At 46.6% G+C, this 17,283-nt stretch overlaps 1 pseudogene; it reads right to left on the bottom strand.

The window, feature by feature from the left end:
* Window positions 1-6,181: 6,181 nt before the first annotated feature.
* On the bottom strand, window positions 6,182-7,669 carry LOC129483190 (tetra-peptide repeat homeobox protein 1-like; annotated as a pseudogene).
* Window positions 7,670-17,283: the final 9,614 nt, after the last annotated feature.

Below are 17,283 nucleotides of genomic sequence, written 5' to 3'. Positions count from 1 at the left end.
TTAGTACTATACTAAAAGTGCTATTTAGTACTACACTAAAAGTTTATTGCTAACATGTATTGAGTTATTAACGTGTGTTAGGCAGAGTAACATATAATTTACACGTTATCTCATTTATTGTAGGTAAAACGTAATTTTGAACTCTGAGAGTATATATGAATTAGATGGAATAAAATTCTATTTAAATGGCCATCAGTAAATCGGTATCTAGGAACAGGGTGATAAAGTGCCCAAGTTTTCTATTCTTACTAAATGTTGTGTTTCATTTTCAACGTTTTCTTGGATATTGCTCTTTTTTGGTCATTTTTTTATTTTAGAAAACTAATAAATTGACTCTTCTTGGTACTGACTCTTGGGTTTTATAGAAGAAAAAGTAATTAAATTCTGTACATTTACCTTTACCTCATTTTTTTTCTTTTAAATTTATTTTAATTGACATATAATAGATGTACATGTTATGGGGTACAGAGTTATATTTTGATATATTTATGCAACGTGTAAAGGTCAAGTCAGAGTCATTATCATATCCATTACCTAAATCATGTATTATTTCTTTGCAGTGAGAATATTCAAATATTCTTTTATTTTAGTTATTTGAAAACACAAAATAAGTTCCCGTTAACTACAGTCACCCAATAGTGCTGTAGAGAACTAGAACTTCTTCCTTCTCTCCAGCTGTAATTTTGTACTTATTAACCACATTTTTCTTATACTCTTGTTTCTCCTACTCTTTCCAGGATATGGTAACGAGAACTCTACCGTTATCTACTTCTACGAGATTAAAAATTTTAACTTCCATACATAAGTGAGAACATGTAGTTATGTGGTGTTTATGTATCTATGCCAGGCTTATTTCACCTAACATAATGCCCTCCACTTGCATTTTGTTGCCATAAATAACAGGATTTTGTTCTTTATTATGACTAAATAATATTCCATTATATATGTATGTCACATCTCTTTATCCATTCATCTGTTGATGGACACTTATGCTGATTCCATATCCTGGCTATTGTGAATAGTGCTGTAATAAACATGGGGGTGTAGGTAACTCTTTGATATACTGATTTTCTTTCCTTTGGATATGTACTGAAAACCATATGATTAAATTAATAAACACAATAAAAGCGTTTGGCAAAATTAAATATTCTTACATGGCAAAAAACCTCTCAACAATTTAGTATAGAAAGTACATGCCTTAACACGGAAGGACATAAAGGACAAATCTAAAGCTAAGATCATACTGAATGTGGAAACGGTGAAAGATTTTACTGTGAACAAGAAAAAGATTTTACTGGAACAAGAAAAGGATGCCTGTTTTCACCAATCATATTTCACATAGTGAAAGTCTTAGCCAGGACAATTAGGTTAGAGAAAGAAATAAAGGACATCTGAATTGGAAAGGAGACAGTCAAATTGTCCCTGTTCAAAGACAATGTGATCTTATACATGGAAAAAAATAAGACTCTACCAAAAGCTTCTTAGGGTGATAAATGAAATGAATAAAGTTGCAGGATATAAATCAACATACAAAAATCAGTAGCATTTCTATATAATGATAGTAAACTAGCTGAAACAAGAAATCAAGAAAGCAATTCCTTTTACAATAGTTACAAAAATGTACTTAGAAATAAATTTAACCAAGGAAGTAAAAGATTTCTACAACAAAAGTGACAATTAATGAAAGAAATTAAACACAAAAAAGGAAAGACATCCACGTTTATAGATTGAAATAATATTCTTAAAATGACCCACTATCCTATGGGATTTACAAATTTAGTACAATCACTAGCTTGTATTTTTAAAAGCACCTTTGCTGCATATTCTTAAGATACTCAATGATAATGCCTGGATTTAAGTTTGAGGTGTTACTGTATCTATTTTATATTGGGCACAATATAATGTTATCAGAGATAACAGTTTTGATTGGTCCTAGGTCATAGAGTAATATATACATTGTGATTTATAGACAAGCTATCTTTTAATACTCAGGAATTTAGAAAGTTCATTTAGACAAAGTTATAAAAACTTGCCTTCCATTCTGCCTATATCACCTAAAAATCCTAATTTAAGAGGTTATAACATTTTTTATTTGATATACAATTTATCAACACAATAAAAATCTAACAATTATCTTGTGCAGAGTGTGAAAATCACATCAGATTAAGGAATACAAAGTCATCTTTGTCATATTTCGGAAGTAAAACTCTTTTGGAAACTGTTATTTTTAGAAACAGTTAAAAACATTTTTTCATTAGTTTTTCATGTAAAATTGTGACAACCAGCATGAAATAACTGTCATCACAGAAGCATGGTATATTCGATTCCAAAACATATTCTGTGTAAGTTTTAATATATTTATGTATTATTTATACTTAGATTGTAACCCATAATGTACAGATATTATTTTTCCTTCAACTCTTAAGAATATTCTTAAATAATAAAATTAAAATTAATGAATTATAATTTTTTTCAGTTCGGAAAATGAATAGACACACACGTGACAGTACATCACTTCACTTCATCATTTCTTCTCATCATTTTATCTCATTTCATCATTTCATCTCATCATTTTATCTCATCATTTCATCTCATCCCATCTCATCTCATTTCATCATATCATCTCATCATTTCATCTCATCATTTCATCAAATGTCATCTCATTTCCATTTCATTTTGATTTCATTATTTCATTTCATTTCACTATTTCATTTCATCTAATTTAATTTCATTATTTCATTGTGTCATTTCATATCATCTCATTTCATTTCATCTCATATTTTTCATCTCATCATTTTTCATATCACTTTTCATCTCATTTCATCTCAATTCATTTCATCTCATCATTTCATCTCCTCATTTCATCATTTCATCCTTTCATTTCAACATTTCATCTCATTTCATTATTTCATTTCATCTTATTTCATTATTTCACCTAATTTCATTATTTATTTTATTTTATTTTATTATTATACTTTAGGTTTTAGGGTACATGTGCACAATGTGCAGGTTTGTTACATATGTATCCACGTGCCATGTTGGTTTGCTGCACCCATTAACTTGTCATTTAGCATTAGGTATATCTCATATTTCATCTCATCTCATCTCACTTCATCTCATTTCATCTCATCATTTCATCTCATCATTTCATCTCATCATTTTTCATCTCATCATTTAATCTCATTTCATTTCATTTCATCTCATCATTTCATCTCACATCTCTTAATTTCATCACTTCATTTCAACATTTCATCTCATCGTTTCATCTCATCTTTCAATTTCATTTCAATATCATCATTGCATTTCATCATTTCTTTTCATTTCATCTCAGTTCACTATTTCATTTTATTTCATCTCATTTCATCTCATCATTTTTCATCTTTCATTTTTCATCTCATTACATCTCATCATCTCATCATTTCATCATTTCATCTCATTTCTTCTCATCATTTCATCTCATCATTTTATGTCATTTCATCTCATCTCATTTCAATTGCATTTCATTATTTCATTTCATTTCACCTCATTTCGTTTCATCTCATTTCATTTCATTTCATCTCATCATTTCATCTCATCTCATTTCATCTCATCATTTCTTCTCATCTCATCATTTCACCATTTCATCTCATTTCATCTCATCATTTCATCTCATCTCACCCATCTCATCATTTCATCTCATCTCATTTCATCGCATCATTTCATCTCATCATTTCATCTTATCATTTCATCTCATTTCATCTCATCATTACCTCTCATCATTTCATCTCATCTCACCTCAGCATTTCATCATTTCATCTCAACATTTCTTCTTATTTCATCTCATCATTTTATCTCATCATTTCATTTCATCTCATCTCATCTCAATTCAATTTCCTTTCATTATTTCATCTCACTTCATTTCATCTCATTCATTTCATCTCATTTCATTACATCTCATCATTTCCTCTCATCATTACATCTCATCTCATTTCATCTCATTTCATCTCATCATTCATCTCTTCATTTCATCTCATTTCATCTCATCATTTCATCTCATCATTCATCTCATCATTTCATCTCATCTCATCATTTCCATTTCATTATTTCATTTAATCATTTAATTTCATCATCTCATTTAATTTCACCTCATTTCATTATGTCATTTCATTTCATCTCATTACATTTCATCTAATTTCATTTCATCTCATCTTATACCATCATTTCATTTCATCTCATCATCTCTTTTCTTCTCATCATTTCATCTCATCATCTCTTCAACTCATTTCATCATTTCATCTCATCTCATATCTTCGCATCTCATTTCAATTTCATTTCATTTTTTCATTATTTCATCTCATTTCATCTCATCACATCTCATTTCATCATTCTATTTCATTATTTCATCTTATCATTTCATCTCATCATTTCATCACATCTCATCCCATTATTTAATCTCTTTTCATCTCATCATTTCATCTCATCTCATTTCATCATTTCATCTCATAATTTCATCTCATTTCATCATTTCCATTTCATTTCCATTTCATTATTTCATTTCATTATTTCATTTCATCTCATTTCATTATTTCATTGCATTATGTCATTTTATTTCATCTCATTACATTTCATCTCATTTCATTTCATATCATATCATTTCATCTCATCTCATTTCATTTCATCTCATCATTTCATCTCATTATTTCATTTCATCTCATCATTTCATCTCATTTCATCTCATCTCATTTCATCATTTCATCTCATCATTTCATCTTATCTCATTTCAATTTCATTTCAATTTCAGCATTACATTTCATAATTTCCTTTCATTATTTCATTTCATTTCACCTCATATCACTACTTCATTTCATTTCATCTCATTTCATCTCATCATTTCATCCATTTTTCATCTCATTTCATCTCATCATCATTTCATCTCATCATTTCCTCTCATCATCTCATCTCATCTCATCATTTCATCTCATCGTTCATCTCATTTCATCTCATCATTTTAACTCATTATTTCATCTCATCTCATTTCAATTTCGTTTCATTATTTCATATCATTTCATTATTTCATTTCATTTCATCTCATCATTTCATCTCATCATTTCATCCATCATCTCATTTCATCTCATTTCATCTCCTTTCAATTTCTTTTCAAATTTGTCATTTCGTCCTCATTTCAACTCACCACTTCATCTCAAAACTTCATCTCATCTCATCTCATCATTTCATCATTTCAACTCATCATTTCATCTCATATCAAGTCATCTGATCATTTCATCTAACTGAAATGATGTAATGGAATCATGAAATGAAATGGATAGGATGCCCTCAGTGATGTTAAATTTAAAAATTGTTTGTTTTCATGTTTTCATTTTTATATTTATATGTATTTATATTTATATTTACTTATATTTCATTTTAATTATTTTTATTTATATTTTTACTTATTTCTTTATTTATACACAAGGTCCTGTTCTGTGGCCTAGGCTGGAATGCAGTGGTGCATTCAGAGTTCACTGCAGCCTCAAGCAAACCTGCCACCTCAGCCTTCCAGGTAGCTGGGACCCCAGGTGCACACCACCACACCTGGTTAATATTTTATTATTTGTAGAGATGGAGGCTTGCTATGCTGCCCAGGCTGGTCTCAAACTCCTGGGCTCAAGCAATTCTCCTGCTTTGGCATCCCAAAATGCTGGGATTACAGACATGAGCCACAGTGCCCAACCTATTTATTTATTTGTTTATTTAATAAAGACAAGGTCTCACTATGTTGCCCAGGCTGGTCTTCAACTCCTGGCCTCAAATGATTCTCCAAACGTAGCCTCTCAAAATGTTGGGATTACAGGTATGAGCCACCATGCCTGGCCTAAAAATAGTATTATATTTTTGTGTTATATAATTTTCAATTAAGTAATATGAATATTCTGTACAGGAAATATGGCCTTAATTACATAGGCATAAACATTTGTTACACTGAGAAAAATCTAATAGAGCTAAAAAGAAAAATTAATTTGGAAAGGTCGTTAAATACTCATACATTCTTATGTTTACACATTCTTTCATATATTCATATATTCTTTTAACAGTATCAATGGTTTGGAATTATGTGTACAAAACCAGGACCTATATGTAATACAACTAATGACAGGCTAATAACTGATAAGTAATACAACTAATAATTACAATTCAAGGAATATTATATACAAAGCTTTAACTTCTCATCATCAGATTGTTTTTTTTCTTTCTGTTTTGGCAGATAGTATGAACACAACATTCAACTCACAGACACTATGGAGCCCTTACTAAGCATAAAGTACTGTGAAAGGCCAGGGCTAGGACAGAACTGAGACAGGGTCAGGGATATGACAGAACTGGGGTAGGGTCATGGCCAGAGAAAAACCAGGGGCAGGGTCACAGCCAGGGACATGACAGGACCAAGGCCAGGGCCAGAAGCAGGGCAGAACCAGGGCCAGGGCGGGGCCATGGCAGGGCAAGGGCCATGGCAGATCAGGGCCAGGAAAAGGCCAGGGCAGGGCTAGGGTAGCACAGGGCCAAGGCAGGGCAGGGTCAGTGTAGAGCAAGGAACCGGCCATGGTATGGCAGGGCAGGGACAGGAGGTCCAGGGCCAGAGCCAGGTCCACGGCATGGACAGGGCAGGTCCAGAAACATGGCAGGACCAGAAAGGGGACAGGGCAAGGGCAAGGCCAGAGAAGGACCACGGAGTAAACATGGCCAAGGAGGGTCCAGGGCAAGGGCAAGGCCAGGGCAGAACCAGAGCCAGGGCAGGCCAAAGGCAGGGCCAGGGCAGGGCAAGGCCAGGGTAGGGCAGGGCCAGTGTAGGGTGAGGGTAGGGCCAGGGTGAGTTCAGGGCCAGGGCAGGACTAAGATAGCACAGGGCCAAGGCAGGGCCAGGGCAGTGCCAAAGGAGGGGCCAGGGCCAAGCATGGCCAGTCCGGGGCCTGGGGATTGACAGGGCCAGGGCCAGGGTCAAGGCTGGGCCAGGGACAGGGCCAAAGCAAGGGCAGGGCCAGGGAGAAGGCAGAATCAGAGAGGATCCAGAGCAAGGGCAGGGCCAGGGCAGAACCAGGACCAGGATAAGGCAAGGCCAAAGCCAGGGCAGGGCAAGCAAGGCCAGGGTAGAAAAGGCCAGGGTAGGAGAAGGCCATGGTAGGGCCAAGGCCAAGGCAGGGCAGGGCTAGGGTAGCACAGGGCATGGCCAAAAACAGGGCAGGGCCATAGCAGTGGTTAAGACTCTCAACAGGGCCAGGGCAAGTGCTGGACCAGAGCATGGTGGGGACAATACAGGGCCAGGACAGAGGATGGCAAGGCAGGTCCAGGGCTATTTCATGGACTTGGTAGGCCTGGAGTCAGGTCAGGGCAGGGCAAGGGCAAGGCCAGGGAGAAGGCAGGGCAGGGGCCAAGGCAGTGCCAGGGCAGGGCAGGACCAGTGCAGGGCCAATGCAGGGTGAGGGCAAGGCCAGGGCATGGAAGGTCAGGGCACGACCAAGGAAGGGCCAGGAGAGGGCCAGGGTAAGGTCAGGGTCAGAACAAGTGTACGGCTGGGGCCAGGAATATGGTAGGACCAGGGCTGGGCCCAGGCTGGGACACGCAGGGCAGAGCATGGCCTGTGCAAGGCAGGGCCAGAGCCAGGCCATAGAGATGGGAGGGCAACACCAAGGCAGAGTCAGGGTAGATCCAGGGCTGAGCAGGGTCAGGGCAGGTCCAGAGTCGAGGCAGAGCTAGGGCCCAGACAGGGCCATGGCAGCACCAGGGCAGAAGAGGGCAGGGCAATGCAGGACTGGGCCATGGCAGTGCCTGGTCAACTCCAAGGCAGGGCCAGAAGCAGGACAGGGCCAGGGCCAATGCTCAGGCCAGGGACACGGCATGACAGGAAGTGCCAGAGCAGGGCTGGGCCAACATTGGGGCCGGGCAAATCAGGCCAGGAGACCTCCAAGTCCAGCTCTGGCCCTGCCTTGGCCCTGGCCCCTTCCTGGCCTGATCTTGTCCCTGGCCCTGCCCTGTCCATGCCCTGTGTGTTTGACCAGTGTTTTAGAACCAGAATCCTACAAGACACTTAAATCAGCTCTTTTTGGGCATTTTTACTAGAGATGGGGTTTCACAATGTTGCCCAGGCTGGTTGCAAACTCCTCAGCTCAAGCCATTTGCCTGCCTTGGCTTCCCAAAGTGCTGGGATTACAGGACTAACCTGGCCAAGTATTTCACTTCTTTATGCCTGTTTCCTACATTTGGAAAATTGGGATGCTTTAAGTACCTAGCATATAGAATTATTGTGAGAATCAATGCCTCACATATTTACATATTGATAAAATTATACTCATAGAACACTACTGGAAGCAAAGATAGTGTTAGTTAAAATTTAGTGATTATTTACTGCAAATATTATTACTATTACAAGCAACATAGTATAGACATTATTACTGCTACTATAGATATCTTAAAAATCTAAAATAAAAAAATTTTACATAATTGCCTAATGTAATCTCTCCTGCTCTGCCCTGGCTCAGCCCTAGTGCCGGCTCTGCCCCTAGTCCTACCATATCCCTGGCCCTGACCCTTCCCTGGTCCTGCCGCTGCCCTGGCCCTTCCCATCTTCAGGCCTTACCATGGCCATACCCTGGTCCTGACCCTGCCCTGGTCTGGTCCTGACCCTGGCCCTACCCCAGAGAAGGGGTATGGCAGAGCCAGGGAAGGGCCAGGGCAAATATGGGACAGGACACATCCAAATCCAGGAAACGGCCAGGGCCATGACAGAGCCAGGGCGAGTCCTTGGCAGGGCCAGGAAAGGGTCATGGCAGGGTCACTGTATGGCCAAGGTCCAGGCCAAAGCCAAGGCAGGGGCAGTGTCAGGCCTGCATAATGGCAGGACCAGAGCCAGTGATATGGCAGGGCCAGGGCCAGGGCTGTGCCAGGACAGAACAGGAGCAGAGCAGGGCAGGACCAGAGCCAGGCCATAGAGACAGTAGGGCAAATGCCAAGGCAAGTCTAGGGTATTGCCAGTGCTGAGGCAAGGTCAGGGAAGGTCCAGGGCTGAGTCAAGGCTAGACCAATACAGGGGCAAAGGCCGGGGCAGATCTAGGGCACAAGCAGGGCAGGCTAGGGCAGGGCAATGGCAAGACCAGGCCATGGCAGGGCCAGCCCAGGATAGAACAGGGCACAGGCAAGGCAGGGCCAGGGCCACAGCTGGGGCAGGACAGAGACCAGGACCGGGGTCCAGGCCAGGGCTGAGGTAGGGTCAGAGCCAGGGTCTGGGCAGGGCCAACGCAGGTCCATTGCAGGGCCAGGGTTCAGACCAGGGCCAGAGAAGGACCGGGGCAGGGCCAGGGCCAGGACTAGGAAAGGGCGATGTCAGGACAAGGGCCATGGCAGGACCAGCAATGGGGCTAGGGCCAGGACAGGGACAGAGTCAGGGCTAGGGGCAGAATAGCATGGCAGGGTAGAGCCAGGCCAAATTAGGGCCAGGACATGGTCAGGACCAGGGCTGGGCCAGGGTATGGCCTTCAGTAGTGAAGGGCCAGGGCCAGGGTCCATGCCAGTGCCAGTGCTGGTCCAGGGCAGAGGCAGGGCCATGGCCAGGTCTAGGACAAGGCTGGGGCAGGGCCAAGGTCTGAGTCATGGTCAGCACAAGACCAGGACAGAGCCAGGGGAGGGACAAGCCATGGTAGGGGCAGGTTAAATCAGGGACAAGACACCTGCAAATCCACTTCAGGGATAGGGTCAGGGCAGGGCCAGTTCATGGCCAGGGCCAAGACAGGGCCAGGGCCAGGGCTGTCAGGATCATTGGCAGGGCCAGGGCCATGGCAGGACCAGGGTCAGGAGCAGGGGTCAATGCCGGGCAAAGGCCACAGATGGGACCAGGTCTGTGCTATGGCCAGTGTGAGGGCCAAGGCAGGGTCAGGGCAGGCCCAAAGGGAGGGCAGGGCCAGGGCAGGGTGGAGCAGGCCCAGGGTAGCACAGGGTTAAGGCAGGGCACGACCAACCAGGGCAGGTCTATGGCTGGGGCCAGGCCAGGGCCACGGCCAGGGCAGGGCGAGAGCCAGGGCAGGGCCAAGACAGTGGCAGCTCCAGGGCAGGGCCAGGGTTAGGACCACGGACATGTCCAAGGCCAGTGCCAGGGTAAGGGCAGGGGCAGGGGCAGGGACAGGGTCATCTAAGAACCAGGGACAAAGCCAGGTCCAGAGCAGGGCCAGGGCCAGGGCCACAACCAGGTCTGTGCTATGGCCAGGTCCAACACAGTGCCCAGGTGAGGCTAGAGTGAAGGCCAAAATGGGGCCAGGGCAGGGTCAAAGCCAGGCTAGGGCCAAGGCAGGGCCATGGCGGGCAAGGCAGAGTGAGGAAAGCATAGGACCAAGCCAGTGCAGGGCCAGGCCAGTGCCAAGACCTGGGCAGGGCAAGGGAACAGCCAAGGCAGGGCCAGGGACAGAGCCATGGCCATGACCTGGGCAGGACCAGGTTCAGGGCAGGGGCAAAACAAGGGCAAGGACAGTGCAGGTTCTTGGCACAGCCAGGGACCAGGACAGTGTCAGGGCAGGACCAAGGCAGGGTCTGGGCCATGGTAAGACCAGCAACAGGGCTGGGGCTAGGCCAGTGACAGGACCAGAGTCAGGGTAAGGGCCAGAGCAGTGCAAGGCCAGGGTAGGGCCAGGGCCAGGGGAGAACCAGGACAAGGTCTCAAGCAGGGAAGGGCCAGGGCCAGGACAGGTCCAGGGCAGGGCCATGACAGGGCCAGCAGCTGGGTTAGGGCAAAGGCATGGCCAGAGCAAGGAAAGGGTCAGGGCCAAGGCCAGGGTAGGGACAGGGCAAGAAATATGGCAGGACCAGGGGCAATGCCAAGGCCAGGGCTAGGCCAGGGCTGAGTCAGGGTAGGGCACGGCAGGGCATGGTATGGCCAGTGCAGGACAGGACAAGAGCCGGTCCACAGAGAGAGCAGGGCTGATGCCAAGAAAGAGCCAGGCTAAGGCCAAGGCTGAGGCAGTGTCAGAGCATGTCCAGGGCAGGGCCGGGGCCAGGGCCAGAACTGAGCCAAGGCACAGCCAAGGCAGGGTACAGCAGGCAAATGGCATGGCCAGGTCAGTACTGGGACAGGGCAGAGCAGGGCAATGTGATGGTAGGGGCAGGGCAGGGACAGGCCAAGGCAGAGCCATGTGACGCTGGGGCCAGGACACCTCCAAGTCCACTTCAGGGCCAGGGCAATGGCAGGACAAAGACCAGGGCCAGGGTCAGGGCCAGGTCTGTTCTAGGGCCAGGTCCTGAGCAGGGCCTAGTGAAGGCTAGGGTGAGGGCCAAGGTAAGGCCAGGGCAGGGTTAAAGGCAGAGTAGGGCCAGGGCAGGGTGATGACACACACAGAGCACAGAAGGGCAGGGTGATGGCAAGATGAGGGGCAGACCACTGCCAGCTCAGGGCCAGGGAAGGGCCAGGGCAGAGGCAGGAAAGGGTCTGGGTCTGGGCCAGGACCAAGGCAGAGCAGGGCCAGGGCCATGGCAGAGTCAGGGCAGGTCCTTCACAGGACCAGGTTCCAGGCCAGGTCCAGGGCAGCAGCAGGGGCAGGGCCTGGATAAGGGCAGGGCCAGAGATATGGCATGGCCAGAGCTAGGGCCAGGACCAGGCCATAGTGAGGGCAGGGCAAAAGCCAAGGCAGGGTCAGGGCAGGTCCAGGGAGCAGCCAGCACCAAGCGGGGCCAAGGCACAAGCAGCACAGGGTAACGCAGGGCAATGGCACCACTGGGCAATGACAGGGCAAGGTCAGTGCCAGGAGAGGGCAGAACAGGCAGGCCCATGGTGGGGCCAGGGCAGGGACAGGCCAAAGCAGGGCCAGCACATGTCCAAGGCCAGGTCAGGGCCAGAACAGGAGCAGGACCATGACTACTGGCAAGGCCGGTGCCAGGGCAAGACCAGGGCAGGGATAGGCTTGCACAGGGCCAAGACAGGGTCAGGATGGGACCAGAGCAGGACAGGGCCGAAACAGTCCAGGTAACAGTAGGGCAGGTACAGGGCAAGGCAGGGCAGTACAGGGCCAGATCCACGGCAGGGGCAGGGCAAAGCCAGGCTCATTGCCAATGCACCGGCCCTCCCCACAAGGCTCCTACCACCTGGCCACTGCTGCAGCCAGTCCATTGCTGTAAGCCTGACCCTCAACCCTGGCTGCAGCCACGTGTCCTCCTAGCGCAGCCACTCTCCTACCACTCCGGCGCAATGCAGTCTCCGTCGCTGCCACTCACCAGCAGCAAGGTGAGCCGTGTTGTCGCAAGCCCTCGGTGTCTCCTTCTGCTCCTCCTGGCACGGAGCAGCTGGGCGGGCAAAGCCAGAGGAGCCTAGAAGAAGATGCGAAGGGTGGAAGGGTTAGAGCCTCAACTTGTCATGCCAGCCACTGGGTGGCAGGGGCCAGTTTCAGAAAACACACTCACACCCACCCTCCAAAGTCCAGCCTCTCCTTTTGGCCAAAGCTGGCCAGGAACTGGGGTCTGGGCTGGGTGCTGGAGACACCACAGCACCCAGCTCCCCACTCCACAGGAACCATTGGTCCCACCAGGGCTGCACTCCTCGGGGAGCAGGAGAAGCAGAAAAATTCAGACCCAGCCAGCCCTCCGCACCCAGGTGCTAATTCCTATTCCAGACGCCTCCATGCACAGGGCCCTGTCCCCTGTGGTGTCCTCAGGAGTGCCTGGCAGCCTCTGAGGCACAGACTCAGAGTGCACAGGCCCAGGAACCACGGTGGGTGTGGGGGCTCTGCATGCTCAGGATACCCACGCAATCGCTGAGTGCCTGCCGCACTCCAGTATGACCAAGAGTAAGTCGGCCTCTGGAGTGTGGAGTCAGGGAGAGGAGAACCACTCCTTCCTTGGATGCCAACTCTGCTGACCGCCGCCAGTAGTGCAGTCCCTGATAGCAACGAACTCGCCCCCCCTCCACAGCTACTCCTGCCCTCAATAGTGCCCCCCACCTCCATTCCCCAATGCTGCCAGTAGCATATACCCGATAGTGCCCTAACCTGTCCTCCTCCATGGGCATTGCAGCCCCAGAAATCGCCCATAACCCACCCTCCCTGCCGTGGGCAGTGCAGCCCTGTACAGTGCTACCAACCAGTACCCCTAATGCAGGCAATGACACCCTGGATAGCGCCCCCAACCCACCCCACACTGCGAACGGTGCAGCCCTGGATAGCCCCTGTCCTACCACTCTGGTCGTGCTGCAGTCTCTGTCACCGCCACCACCAACCACAGTGAGGCAAGCCAGTGGGCCACAGGCTCTAGCATCCAGCAGCCTGGCACAGAGCAGCACTCGCGGATGGCCGGCTCCTACCACTCCTACCACGCTGCTGTCTCCGTGGCCATCTTCTTTGTCTACAAAGGAATGAAAACAGGTATCAATAAGAAGAGTAACTTTGGAAAGAATACAATCACAGGGAAGTTAAACACTACCCTCCTGAATAAATGACTAGCGGGTCAATGAAGATATTAAGACAGAAACTCAAAAATTTCATGAAACAAAGGGTAATGAAAACACAGTATACCAATATTGTTACACAGAAAGCAGTACAAAGGCAGAGATTTATAGTTATAAGAGCCTACCATCCAAACAAAAAAAACTTCAAATAAACAATACATCTTAAAGAACTAGTAAAGTAATAACAAACTAAACCGAAAATAACAAAATAAGTAAGATCGTAGCAGAAGTAAAATTGAAATAAAAAACACACAAGATTAAACGAAAAGTTGGTTTTCTGGAAAGCTAAACAAAATTACAAACTTTTAACCAGGCTAACTAAGAAAAAAAGAGACAAGACTCAAATAAATAAAATCAATAGATAAAAAAAGGAGACATTACAACTGATACTTCAGAAATTCAAAGGATCATAACTGGCTACTATAAGCCAATAAATTTGAAAGCCTAGTAGAAATTGGCAAATTCCTAGATGCATACAACCTACTTACGTTGAACAATGAAAACATCCAAGACCAGAACAGATTGGTAATAAGTAATGAGATTGAAGCCATCAGAAAAAGTCTCCTGGTAAAGAAAAGCCGAGGAACTGATGTCTTCACTGCTGATGGCTTCACACCAAACAATTTAAAGACCTAGTACGAATCCTACTCAAACTATTTGGAAAAACAGTAGGGAATACTTCCAAACTTATTCTATGAGACCATTATTACTGTGATACCAAAATCAGACAAAGGCATCAAAGAAGGAAACTACAGGCCAGTATCTCGAATATTGATCCAAAATTCCTCAACAAAATACCAGTGATTCAAATCCAGTAATACATTAAAAAGATAATTCATCATGATCAACTGGGATGTATCCCTGGAATGCAGGGGTCACTCAGCATACAATGTGATACATCACATCAACCAAATAAACAACAAAAGCAGTATGATCATGTCAACTGAAACTGAAAAAGCATTTGATGAAATTCAACATCCCTTCGTGCTATAAATCCTCAAAAAAACGGGTACAGAAGAAACACACCGCAACATAATAAAACTAGAGGAAAGACACCCACAGCTAGAATCAGATGGAATGGGGGAAAATGGAAAGCTTTTCCTCTAAGATCTGGAACATGATAAGGATGCCCACTGTCACCACTGTTGTTAAACATAGTACTGGAAATCCCAGCTAAAGCAATCAGTGCAGAACCTGATATGGCCCCCAACCCACCCTGCCCCCTGCCACCAGCAGTGTAGACCCCCGCAAAAGCACACCGAAGACACACAAACCGCCCTGCCTCCACGCACCATGGGCATTGCAGCACCCCATAGCGCCCTCAACCCAAAATCGCCACCCCCCCCCACCACAGCCATGCAGTGCAGCCCCGGATAGCACATTTAGCCCACCTCACTGTTGCCAGCAATACAGTCTGGGATAGTGCCCCCAACCAGCTCCCTGCCGAGGGCACTTCCATCAAGATGGAAATGTAAAAAATTTCTTCGAACTGGATGACACAACCTATCAAGACCTCTGGGATACAGCAAAGGCAGTGCTAAGAGGAAAGTGTGTAGCCCTAAACACCTATGTCAAAAAGCCTGAAAGAGCACAGACAATGTAAGTTTGACAATAAGGCCATAGTTACCAAAACAGCCTGGTACTGGTTTAGAAATAGGCACATAGACCAATGGAACAGAAGAGAGAACCCAGAAATTAACCCAAATACTCACAGCCAACTGATCTTCGACAAAGTAAACAAAAACATAAAGTGAGGAAAGGACACCCTTTTCAACACGTGATGTTGGGATAATTGGCGAGCCACATGTAGGGGAATAAAACTGGATCCTCACCTCTCACCTTATAGAAAAATCTACTCAAGATGGATTAAGAACTTAAATCTAATTCCTGAACTATAAAAATTCTAGAAGATAACACTGGATAAGCCCTTCTAGACATTGGCATAGGCAAGGATTTCATGACCAAGAATCCAAATGCAAATGCAATAAAAACAAACATAAATAGCTGGGACTTAATTAAACTAAAGAGCTTTTGCACGGCAAAGGGAAGAGTCAGCAGAGTAAATAGACAACCCACAGAGTGGGACCCCTGACCCTGACTCTGACCCGGACCCCTGACCCTGACTCTGACCCTGACCCCTGACACCTAACCCCAACCCTAACCCCTAACCCTTAACCTTAACCCCTAACCCCAACCCTCACCCTCACGCAACCCTAACCCCTAACTCCTAACCTCTTTTAACCCCTAACTCTAAACGTTGACTCCTAACCCCTAACTCTGACCCCAACCCCTATCTCCAACCCCAAACACTAAACTTAACCCCTAACCCCTAACCCTAATAAGAATCTTAACCCTAGGTTCGCTACTACCTTTGTATTGACTATGTCAACCTTGATTATTATGATCGCTGTCTTAGGACTGCATGGCAGCGAGGGGATTGCGAATCTTATATTAGTATTTTTGTATTGAGGCAGTGCATTAGCATTACAGGTGCTTCTTCCATGAGCAATGGGGGTGTCATATTTTGGGTGTCACATCTGCATTACGAATGCTGCATTTGTCTTCCGAGGCTGCGGTGTGGATCTCGCATTGCGGCCGCCTCACAATGGCTGGGGAGAACCTCGGTGGGCAGGATTCAGAAGGGCTTCTGCTTTCCCGTTTTCCACCTTGACCCTTCTAACTGGTCTCTGACCCTGATTATTCAGGGCTGCAAACAGGAAGGATTTTACTCACTGTCGATGCGGCCCCGAGTTGTCCCAAAGCGAGGCAGTGTCCCCAAGGTCTGTGCTGAGGAGAACGCTGCTCTGCCTTCGCGGTGTCTCCCGGGTCTGTGCTGAGCAGAAGGCAGCTCCGCCCTCGCCGTGCCGCCGGCCCGCCTGCGTCTGTGCTGAGGAGAACGCTGGTCGGTCCTTGCTGTACCTCCAAAGCGTGTGCAGAGGAGAATTAAGCTCCGCCCCCGCGATGCACGCTGTGCGCCCCCTCTGCTCCTGCGCCGGCGCCGTGCGCCCCCACTTCCCCCCCCCACACCGCGCCTGCGCCGGCGCTGTGCGCGCGCCGCCCCCCCGCCCCCGCCCCCCGCCTGCGCCGGCGCTGTGCCTTTGAGGTCGGAGCTCTGTTCTCCTCAGCGCAGACCCCCAGAGCATCGCGAGGGCAGAGCTGAGTTCTCCTCTGCACAGACTTTGGAGGAACAGCGAAGGCAGACCAGTGTTCTGCTCAGCACAGACCCGGGCGGGCCGGCGGCACCGCGAGGGCGGAGCTGCGTTCTACTCAGCACAGACCCGGGAGACACCGCGAAGGCAGAGCAGCGTTCTCCTCAGCACAGACCTTGTGGACACTGCCTCGCTTTGGGACAACTCGGGGCCGCATCGACAGTGAGTAAAATCCTTCCTGTTTGCAGCCCTGACTAATCAAGGTCAGAGACCAGTTATAGAAGGGTTCAGTGTGGAAAACGGGAAACCAAAAGCCCCTCTGAATCCTGCCCACCGAGGTTCTCCCCAGCCATTGTGAGGCGGCCGCAATGCGAGATCCACACCGCAGCCTCGGAAGACAAATGCAGCATTCGTAATGCAGACGTGACACCCAAAATATGACACCCCCATTGCTCATGTAAGAAGCACCTGTAATGCTATGCACTGCCTCAATACAAAAATATTAATATAAGATTCGCAATCCCCTCGCTGCCGTGCAGTCCTAAGGCAGCGATCATAATAATCAAGGTTGACATAGTCAATACAAACGTAGTAGCGAACCTAGGGTTAAGGCTGTCGTTAGGGTTAGGAGTTAGGTGTTAAGTTTAGTGTTTGGGGTTGGATATAGGGGTTGGGGTCAGAGTTAGG

Source organism: Symphalangus syndactylus, chromosome 5, assembly GCF_028878055.3.
Source record: "Symphalangus syndactylus isolate Jambi chromosome 5, NHGRI_mSymSyn1-v2.1_pri, whole genome shotgun sequence".
Classification (NCBI taxonomy): Eukaryota; Metazoa; Chordata; class Mammalia; order Primates; family Hylobatidae; genus Symphalangus; species Symphalangus syndactylus.
Note: the sequence above shows the minus strand (reverse complement) of the source record. Positions and strands in the feature narration are given on the sequence as shown.